Source organism: Amblyomma americanum, chromosome 5 (assembly GCF_052857255.1).
Source record: "Amblyomma americanum isolate KBUSLIRL-KWMA chromosome 5, ASM5285725v1, whole genome shotgun sequence".
Taxonomy (NCBI): Eukaryota; Metazoa; Arthropoda; class Arachnida; order Ixodida; family Ixodidae; genus Amblyomma; species Amblyomma americanum.
The window spans coordinates 170,841,880-170,853,585 of NC_135501.1; positions in this window are offsets into that span (position 1 = coordinate 170,841,880).

Consider the following 11,706-nt stretch of genomic DNA (forward strand, 5'->3'; position numbering starts at 1 on the left):
TCAAGTTGATATCGATAACATATCCTGGCAAAATAGATTAGCAATGGCATTTTACGGATAAGCTAGCCCATCATCAGCGATTTAGTCATCCGCATTGTAATCATCGGCCCCCCATGGACCCTCCGCTCACAGACACACAAAATCTTTGCACGATGAAGTTTCATAAAACGCTGATCAGTCTTGGCACTGTGCAGTATGAATATTAAGAAATTGGCAGATAGGAAATCACCATTTGAACGAAATGCAATGTATTTATTGCTGCCCTGCACCCTAACTACAAAGATGGCTCTTTCTCCCAAACCACAAGTCGAGAATTATCATTCCGTTGAGTTGTCATTTTCCTGGTGTCCTTGGTCTTTATTCCGTCATTTAAATCATCTGTACTCCTCTGCAGAGAGAATATTAGGTGTAAATATGCCAAAATATGCCATCACTGGCGGTTCCATACCTTTCGTTTCTCAGAGTACAGCAGTTCGTCATGGATCACCCCTGTTTTTCTCAGTTTGTCTTTTTTTCATACGTGGTGCAATCACGTGTCATGATTTTCTGATCTTGTGTTTCGTGAGGCACTCATCTTGCTTTGTCTTAAGTGCACGGCTGCACTTGCCTTAGAGATCACTGGCTGTAAACGACCTTTATTTTGCTGTAGAAGTTAATGCGGCTCCACACAGGCATGCATTTTAATGCTATTTTCACAAATGCGATTTCAACCTGCCCCCACCTGCAATCAAAATCAATGGGAGTTGTTTTAGTGGCACGTTTATATATAGGAAGATTTTTTGCTCAGGTTATGATGCGTATAGAAACAAATTTAGCTAACTCATTTACGATACTCCTGAATATATATAAATGTTTGCACGCTTGATGAAACAGGAAAATGCTGGCACTCTAAATTTATTTAGGTACAGTGTTCGGGAAATCTAGATGCCTAAGAAATGCTTGATACTAAAAAAGACATCGCTGCAGCTCCGCTGGGAGTGAATACAGTTTTGGAGCTTAACAATTTTCCGTTGGATTCAAGGTAAGTGATCTCAGGAAATACTACTATTGCTGGCACCGAAAAAGATTTCACTACCATTACGCACACGCCAAACGCACGTACATGCAACACATACAAACGTCTCGCGAGCATTCCACGTGTAATGACCATATTTAGCAACAACTGTTCTCTTGGAAAGCAAATAGTGAACAAAAAGATAGTGACTGTGTAGGCCCGACTGCAGTTGTCTCGAAAAATCCTTTTGATACGAAAAACTGTTCAGGCTCTCGCATTTTTCGGGCACACGGTATACTTTCTGTGACCACTTGCCTTCACTTGTTTTCTCGCGGCTGGAACCATCTCATGCGTAATTTTTTTTTGTATCCAAACTGTCTATTTTTTTGTACCTCGTACTGGAGGCGCTTTAGATTTGTCAGGCTTACCCTCTGCTTCCTACTTTGTCTTAGTCGCTTTAAATGAATTTCTGGGTGTTCTTATTCGACATTATGCCAGGTGTTCTAGTCCCTTCGTGGTCGGCACTTTCTTTGCGTTAGGATTTTCTTCATACAATTCCTGCCTTCGTTTCTTCACTATGCTTATCCAGTACTTTTGCTTGTATGCTTCTGGCTATCGATTTTATTCGTTCGTTGTTTAAATGTATGTTCTTCAGCCGCACTAACTTGGTCCATTTCTTACCAGGCGCGCCCGATTTTATTGTTGTTGTTGTTGTTGCTGCATAACTCTACCTTTTCTTTTCCTTCCCTTACCATTTCTACAGTATGCAGTACTAGGGCAGGGGCACCTTATCGCCGGTCGTACTTCCCGCATTTGCTCTCATTAAACTTTATTTTGATTATTTTGTAATTAGTCTGTTCCTTCGAAGTTCTCATTTAAGCGAGCATGCTTCCTCACAAAAGTTACTAGTGAACTTTCTTGTCCAATTACCTGAAATGCTCTCTCTAATTTGTGGTATACCTTGAATTTGTTCGTGCACTCAGGCTTTTCGCATAAAAGTACATCAGATAATAAGTATTGGCCAAAACAAAAGGAGAAATTCTCTTTCCAGACCACTTGGTTTATACTGCCCAGTTTTGTCACAAAATGACACTTCTTCCTTTACAAAAGAGGCATATAAATACTGTCAGACAAATATTTAAAACACTCATAAAGTGACAGCTGTTTTGAGATTTTTCAAAAGAAAAACATTGCGTACCAACCGCTTTATTCGTTGATGTCACGAGGGACGGCGAGTGGTGAGTTTCAGAAAAGCAGAAAAATACCACATATTTACTGCATTGCTCGTTTTCAGTCACTGATATTCAGCCTAAATGCCCGTGCCACAATAATCATGCGCTTCCTGTTCCCAGCACATGCACTTGGGAGATCATAACAAGGGAATATCACGCTTGTCTCGTGCTATTCCGGCTAGTTTTCAGATACATGTCTATTGTTCCGTGGAATCTGACTTGAAACTGCGGCTTCCCCAAGGCCTACCACCAAGTGAAGCAACCTTGCTGTTCCGCCTGTGACTCGGTGTCGCACTTACGAACTAGTAATATTTTGTTATTAATAACACTGCTGGTCCTGCATGGTTCATCTCCGGGGGCAACGGCATAACAGCACACATTCTTTGAGTATGCCTTGAGTAGAGTACCGAAAGTCAGAGTAAGCCATGCGGTGGAGCGTCTTGGTGCGTGCCCACTGACGGAAATAAATATTCCCGGACATACTTATTTTCGTGCTAAATAAAGTTTCGTAAAATTATTTTGTGCTAAATAGACCCGACATATCCGCATTCTTTTCTCAGAGAATTTCAGTGTCATTCCGAACGCGTAAAGCTATTTCACTCTATATCAACCAATTGAACGTAGTGGAAGTCTAAAAAATATTAAATGTTATCTCCACTCACGATGATTTCCTGGATGGCAGCGCCGGATTGCATTCTGCCGTGCTAGAATAATAAGAGAAAAGAGTGTTTTTCCTTTACTCACCTTGGCTGAAAAGTATTTGCTTTATGAACTAAAGACATAGGGTAAATTATCGTGTCACGTATGATGTCTGCATTTTTTATTCACAAGTACTGTGTGCCGTTTCATTAAATTCGAACGCATTGTTAGAGCCGGTGCAGCGAAACTATTCCGTTTTGCCAAATTTCAAGGCTACCCTTACTACCACCCAAGAACTATAGCTGCACTGCTCTGAAACTGGCAGCGAGATGGGTTATGCTGGCCACAAATATACCCATCTATTGCATTGATGCGCATGAAAACGTAGAAAAACCACCTCCTCGAGAAAGAGAACTAGGATACCACAGATCTAGGAAAGCAAGAAAAAAATTTCAAGTTTGCACTTGTCTGCTTAAGAGCGGAAATGCGAAAGCCTTGCCCTTTCCTCTCTTTTCGCCTCCACTTTTTCTTAATTTTAATTTTTTTCTTTCTTTAATTTTTAATTATTTTCTTTTATATTTATTTAATGTTATTTATATCTTATTTTCGATTTTTATATTTGTTTTATAGTTAAATATAATTATTAAGCATTATTAATTCTTAACTAATCTTTTCCCATATCAAGATCTACTCACGCTCTACCAAATATAATCAAACTTTTGCACTTATATCACCACAGAACGACATACTCGTGCGGACAACATTTGCGGACACGTTTTGCTTACGCGACGCAACCGTATAATTCTTTCGTATTAAAATATGTATCGACTGGCCGCCTGCTAAATGCAGTTCGGAACTCTGTGCGCTGCACAGAGAGGCGAAAGTCAGACTCAAAGCCATGTGTTGTCGGAAAGACTCAAAGCCATGTTGGCCCGTGACCACTGAAGGAGATGAAGATTACAGGACATTGGCTGCTGCCATTGTCGGCGTTCAAGGCCTCCCTAGCTCTGCTCCTTTTCTAGAGAGCGTCGGGCGTGCAAGATAGGCTCTTACTTTAGGGTCCTTTTTCCCATACTGACATCCATTTCCTGTTGCTTCCGTATATCCTTCACCTTTGCATCTCTTCTTCCATTTCCCCTAGTGGAAGTAGGAAATTGATTTTTTCTGCCAGTCAACCTGCCTGCGTTTCCTTATCTTACTCTTTCCTGCAAGTTTCTCTAGTCGACGAAGCTCAATTCGTATTGCTTTTGTGTTATATAGTCCTGTACTCCATCTTAGGCAGGAGTGAATTCTCACTGCGATATTTTAACCCTTTCCGGTCATCTGTTGGGCATCGCCCGACAATGAAAACCTACCGGTCCTTTCGGATGTCGGGCATGACCCAAAAAAAGTTTGAAAATTGGTTGCTAGGGAAAGGAAATGGCGCAGTACCTGCCTCAAATATCGGCGGACAGCTGAACCGGGCCGTAAGGGAAGGGATAAAGGGAGGAAGAGGTGCCGTGTGGAGGGCTCCGGAATAAGTTCGATCACCTGGGTATCTTTAACGTGCACTGACATCGCACAGCACACGGGCGCCTAAGCGTTTCGCCTCCATCGAAGCGCAGCCGCCACGGTAGCGTTCGAATCGGGAACTCCGGATAAGTAGCCGAGCGCGCTAACCACTCCGCCACCGCGGCTGGCCCGACAAAAGATTTGCATACTGTTTCTGTAGGTAAAATCGCGCGCCATCTGCTAGGATTTGTTATATGCTGAAAATTGGCTATTTGGCTTTCCTCAGTGAATGGCAGCACAATACTACTGGAAAACATTTTTTGATCACGTAGTTTTCAGGTTCTCAATTGCCGCCAAAAACTCGAGGCATGAGTTACATTTCGGCAGACGTGTTTTGCGGAAAGCTATCTAATGACTGTGTAGAAAGCGAAGATGACTTCGTCGAATGGGCCTAAATTTCCGCGTAGAGGAGAATCGAGATACTTCCAAAGTTATTTCTGGTTTGCTTGAAATTCTCGCATAGGAAGTTGTCTGCGCCGGGCCTGGGTGCATTACATTTTTTACGACTCTCACGGCGCTGTATTTGCGTGAGTGTGTGAACAACAAACCACCCACATATTGAGTGTTGTCAATTATCTGACCTCGAAATATTCTTGTAGCCACCAGGGCCCCATACACGTCTACGTGTTTTTAAATGCCTGCGCGATATCATGGGAGAAATGTATCGGTGTTTGTATAATTTGGCTCATTGGCTTTCTATACAGCGATGGTACAGTGATGAGTGCCGTCGAGTATTCGTATTGCGGGACAACATGCGCTCCAAGAGCACACGAGAGTATTATGTATATCGGGCAGCAACCTTAAAGTAGTGTCATTGGAGGAAGCAAATCAAGGCTGAAATTGATCAGACGTTGCAGGTTGATAATAAGTCATACAATGCTTTATAACGAACGGTGTCACGCAACTAGGGATTATAGAGGCTGTAAGAAAAAAAAATGTCCGACATCGTTGCGTTTCGAACTACCCTATTTACAACTTCTTGAATCAGGCCCAGAAACAAATTTCTCTTTTTATTTTATGTGTTATTTTCTGTGACATCAGCAAAACATTAGGTAATATGAACGACACTTTTGTGCAACTGCGCCTCAGGAAACCGCCAAATGAGCCAGAAGATACTTCAGTGAGTTTTGCTGCAAAATGTAATTTTATAAAACGTTACATTGAAGACGCCGACAACAACAAAGAAAATAACACACAAAAGACGTTTTCGCTTTCAAAAGACGTCTTCAATATCACGTTTGATGATTCATTTCGGCAAGACGAGTTTTCGTTTAACTGTTAATTTCATTTCAATGTAATTTTATCATCCCGCAAGTTATACCTTATAATTTTTGTAACATACTTCGCCGCTCAGTTAGACCCGATATATTCACATTTTTCTTTCAGAGAACATCCGTTGTATTCTGAACGGGCAAAGTTGTTTCAATCTTTTTAAAAAAATCACTTGAAAACATTCAGCCACATACAGCTTTTAGTGCAGACTCAAAAAGCATTCAGTATTATCTCCACTCACCAAGCGGTCGTCGAGGACGGTGCCAGCCTAGGTCCGCCCGGGCTGGAAATGTAAATGAGAGGGAGCTTTTATTTACTGGCCTTTGATGAAAAGTAGTGGCTTCATGAAGGAGAGATAGTGTGTAAACCACAGTGTGCCGTACGCTGTCTGCACTATTTATTCACAAATACTCTGTGCCATTTCAATAAAAGCGAACGCACTGGCAGAGCCGATGCAGTGAGATTGTTGTGTTTTGCAATATCGTAAGCCTACCTTGACCACCACTCGAGAATCATAGCTCTGTGGAGTGGGCTACACTACTCCTCACCTGCATTACTCGAAAACATGCGGCGCGATATTGGGCTATGCTGACCACGAACGAAGCCATGAAGAAGAAGACGAAGACCTAGTGGGTGGCTACGTGTCTGCTTCTAGGTCTGTGTTTTCGCTTTTCGCTGTCTTCTCGCGTGTGGCGTGGGTCGGACAGTGCCCTCCGTGAGACCGAATGCTGACGACGCCCCTGCGGAGAAATTCCTGGCAAGGTGGGCGCATTCTCAAGAGAGAAAAGCCAACCGGAACCCTCATGGGCAAGCTAGGCTTAGCTCGGCGCTGCAGGGCGAGGCCGCGCTACGCGTCTGCATGGATTCTGCGTTGTCGACGACAGCTACGCGGATGCCCGCTGTGTTGCCACCTGACGCAGCCTCCACGTCCACGCAATCGTCAGCGCCTCTGGGCCTCCAGCCTGCGCCGTCTACCGATGCTACGACTTTGGCATGTGACATGAACTGCTCCACCGCCTCCGTGCCCGTGGCACTCCCTCAAGAAACTGTGCCCGTCGCGCCAGTTCAGTATTCCCACCAAGGGCCGTCACCAGCGCCTGAGCATCCTCCACAGATGCCTCCCGTGAGTCAAGGCTCTCTTCCGCCTGCTGCGAACTCATTCCGCGTTACCATCAAGCCTACAGTGCGCTTTGATATGACTGCCATCCCTGCCCGGAATGTTCAAGCCACAATTGACCACGCTCTTGGCTCTTCGAACTACTGCGGGTTTGTCGTCCATCGCCCATCGAACACCATCACGGTAAACTTGTCATCCTTGATGGACGCCCAGAAACTTTGCGCAGTTACTCGGATCCCCCTGGATGACAACAAGCATGTCCCGGTGCAAATATATTTTGCATCTGGTCCTGACACACTCCGCTGCATGCTTTATCATGTCGACAGCATGAGCCCTCCTGAGGAGGTGCGCGCAAATATTCGCTGCTCAACTCACGTTGTACTGCAAGCACGGCCTATGGGTCGCCGGGGCTCATACCTGCTCCTCCTGCAAGGCCCGTTGATTCTCCCGAAGTACCTTACCTACTACGGTGCGATCGTCAAACCACAGCCCTTCCGACCTCGTCGTATTTTTTATCACTGCCACAAAGAAGGACTATGCAAAATACCTGCCCTAATCCAGCAGCTGTGACCGACATGAATGAACAAACAGTACTTTGTGCCCTGTGCAAATCGCCGGACCATGACATTCGCTCTCCCGCTTGTCCAAAGAAGAAGCAAGCGAAGATGTTTCACAAGTCGCCTCCAGAAATGGATGTTCCTACAAGTAATCGCTTTGCAGCTCTCGCATGTGACGACAACGCCTTCCCTGAACTTCCTTTATCTGAGCCCGCTGCTCACAATACGTCTCCTCACCAGCGTACATATGCACAAGCGGCTCATTTTCCCGGATAAAATGGTACGCCAAAACGTACAGTGCATCCATCACATGTGGATGCCACAGATGAAGACACAGCTTTAGACAATACAATCGCGGAGGCTCGCTGCCGACTAGACGAACTCACCCAGCGCCGGGAACAGCGTCGTTCTCAATCCTCTCGAAGAATTCTAATAACTCGGGAGCAATCATTAGAGGAATCACCTAGGGTAAGCACTGGCCCACAATCAGGTGCCGACCACCTGTTAGCCGTGACTACCCCAAAAGTGGATAAGATATTAGCTCTGATGAAGCAGGGGACATCCCTCATCGTGGAAGCTCTTCGGCCTCGTCATGAATAGCGCATCATCATCGGTGGTGGTGCAGTGGAACTGTCGAGGATTCGCTAATAAGGCCTCTGAAGTGGACATCCGCCTTCGCGACGGAAAGCTGAGGGCATGGGCGTTTCTACTGCAAGAGCATAATGCACTCCCACGCCTTTCAGGTTTCTGTGCATACCATTCACCCACTATCCCTGATCGCCTTTGCACCGCCTCCTCCCTCAGCCCAGGTAAATCTGCAATTTATATTCACAGTTCAGTTCCGCACACACCGCTCGACCTTTCATGGTGGTGCAACACACGTCAAGAGGTTGTCGCGCTTCTCATAAAACCTGCACGCACACCCCTTGTCCTAGTCTCTTTTTATAGTCGTCCTGGCTCCGCATCTCCTAATCTGGGATGTGTTCGTTTTCTACGTTCTACCAACTCAGGTATCCCTATTCTACTTGGTGGTGACTACAACGGCGCACACACTGCGTGGGATTACCCATCGGATTCCTCAAGGGGTGCACACATCCATGGGAGCTTTTCGGATCATTCCTTTCAACTTTTAAACCACCCGAATACTTCTACCCGCGAAGAGGTGGCCTGTATTCACCTGATTTGACTTGGTGCTTAGGCCCCGGTAACCCTCGTAGGGCTGTTGATTCTGATACTTGGGGTAGCGATCACAGCCCTATTTTTATCTCCCTCACGCCTACGCGTCTACGGAAAATACGCCGCACTGTACGAATAACGTCATGGGACTCTGTACGCGCAGACAATCATTTATCTACATTCAACCCCTTTTCAGCACTGTCTACACTCCCTGCTTTTCTCGCTACTCACACTATTACCACTACTGTAAATGAAGACGACCCAAATCCGGACATACATCTCTTGAATCTGTGGGCTCTTTATCGCCAGGCGGATCTTTACGCTACTCGTCACCCCGATGACCCATCGGCTCTTCCTACTCTTCACCGCGCAACCGCACGGGCGCGGCGCTATGCAAAGCGGCTAGGCAGGCAACGCTGGGCTGCATGGTGTGCCCGCCTGTCCTCTACGCAGGGCAATCGACATCTTTGGAGAGTGTTTCACGCCATGGAGCGCCCTTCTCAGGTCGCAGAATACACAGAGAGCATTCGCCTCGCGCTAAATGTGGATGAGGATACATTTGCACAACAGGCGGCCCGTCAATTTTTTCCAAACCATGACTGCACCGCTACGTCTCCACCTGACTTTTCGGTTACAGAGCCCTCCGATGGGATTACTTCTGACCTAACCATGGCAGAGCTGCTGGCCTCCATTGAACGTTTAAAAACTACTACTACTCCCGGGCACGCCGGCATACCTAACTCCTTATTCCGTAACTTGGAAGGGAGGGCTTTGCAAACCCCACTTGATACTTTTAACGAAGTGTGGCATTCTGGCGTCATGCCGGGAGACTGGAAGCATTCTATTGTGATTCCAATACCCAAGTCAGGTCAGCCTCCAGTATCTCTCACAGCCCTTCGCCCAAATTCCCTTACGCCTACCATCTGAAAGCTTTATGAAAATTTTCTAGCCGCACGCTTGTCGTGGTGGCTGGAATCCCTTGATTGTTACCCAGATTCCCAAATTGGTTTCCACCCACAAATTGGAACGGAGGACGGCCTTGCTACTTTGGCTGCTGACGTGCTTGACCACTCTCCGCAGTCACCTTATACGAACCGTAATCGTTACAGACATAACAAAGGCATATGATAACATCCTTCACTCTGCCATTCTTGCCTCCCTTCAAACTCTTGGTTTCCCTCACCGTTTCCTCCTCTCCATTCACGCCTTTTTAGCAAATCGAACCTTCAGCGTGCGTGTCCACGGAAAGCCCTTTGGTAATTTCGCTTCCAATAGAGGAGTGCCGCAGGGCTCCGTTCTCGCCCCCACATTATTTAATGTGGCTTTAATTCCTCTTGTTCGAGCCCTAGAGTCCATTCCTTCTATCCGCGTGCTTGCGTATGCCGATGATAAAACCTTGTGGTGCTGTCATCCAGATGCGTCTATTCATCAGTCGGTCCTTCAACACGCGCTGGATGTATTGACATCTCGCCTCCCACCTCTGGGTCTAACACTCTCTCCTACTAAATCATGTTTCATTCGAATTGGAAATAAAGCCGGCTTACGGAAAGCTCCCCCTTTAAATTTTACAGTACATAATTCTCTGATTCCACAGGTAGAAAGTGTTCGTATTCTTGGTCTTCTCCTCCATACTTCTGGGACTGGCACCCCTTGGCTGGCAGCCACCCGTAAATCGGCTCACGCTACTCCAGGTCTGATTCGTCGCATAGCTATGTGCTCTGGTGGCGCACGTGCTCATACGGCCTGCCAGCTTGTGCGCTCTATCCTTCAGCCACGGATAGTATATCAGGCACAATTTCAACGTCTCACCCGCAGACAGTGGTACTCCCTTGAAGCTATCAATCGTGAGGCTATGCGCGTCATAACATATCTTCCTCGTTTAACACCCATACCTGTGCTACAGGAGTTCGCCCAACTTAATACACTCAGTGAAATCATCGACCAACGGGTGGCAAATAGAGCTCGAAAACAGTCTCTCAAACTTCATCGTTTAAAGACACTTCCACCGTGGTCCTATTGCCAGCTCACTGACAATCACTCCACTGTTTCCCCGTCGGTATCAGCAGCGTATCTGCCTGAAGGGTGCATATTATACACGGATGCATCGCATTCTGCAGAGAGGGGAGTTACTGCTGTGTATAGTCCATCTCATCCGCATCTCAACTCTCGCGCGACGTATACTGCGGATACGTGCACTCCCCTGGCATTGGAACTTCAAGCCATTTATAATGCCATTGCTTCCCTTCCTCTCGTTCCAACATTAAATACAGTTCATATTTACACCGACTCCCGCGCCGCCCTTAAACAGTTTAAGGCTGTTCGACGAACGTTCCAGATTTCACAATCTATTCATGTGCTGTGCGCAAAGTATCCATGTCCTGTGCGCATACACTGGATTCGCGGCCATGCCCAGGATGCACATAACAATCAAGCGGATGCTATGACTCATCTTCATACATTAGACGAACCGCCAGCTTCCCCTCTTCCACCAGATCTGTTCCTGTCCCCTGTTTCCGATTCCGAAGTTCTGCGCCAGCGAACACGCGCTCTAATTCCTTTGTGTTCGCACCCTCTCCCCCGTAGTCTTACTCGGCAGGAGGAGGTATCCGTGCGCCGGATTCGGGCAGGGGTGGCTCTGACACCACCTCTCCGTCATCGGTGGCGTGCCAAAGATCTGCCAGCACCTGACAGGTGCCCGCACTGTAGCGCTGCACCGGACATTTGTGATGTGCGGCACTTGTTATGGACGTGCCCAGCGACGGCTGCTATCAGAAAACGGCTCCTCAGGGAGGTGGGCCTGCGGTGGAACCGCGAAAGTGACTACGTGAAGTGGACTATGGACAACCGTTTCATCGGCAACCTCTGCGACTACCTCAGCGCAACGGTTCTTCACTCCTCCTTTTAACTTTCAATCCCGTGCATTCCTTTCCCCCGCCCTTCCTTTTTCAACTTATGCCTCATGGCACACTTCTCGAATAAAATAAAAATCTGCACAATGCACAAAGAACGATTACAAAAATTCCAGAGAACAAAAAAAGGAACAATCCGCATATGTGGCGCAGGCATTAATCATTCGGCGGTGAATTTATAAAAGCTGTCTGTTTTTTACATGACACATAGCACGCAAGGACATACCAAGGTACACTTGCGCGAGAGAAGAAAATATAA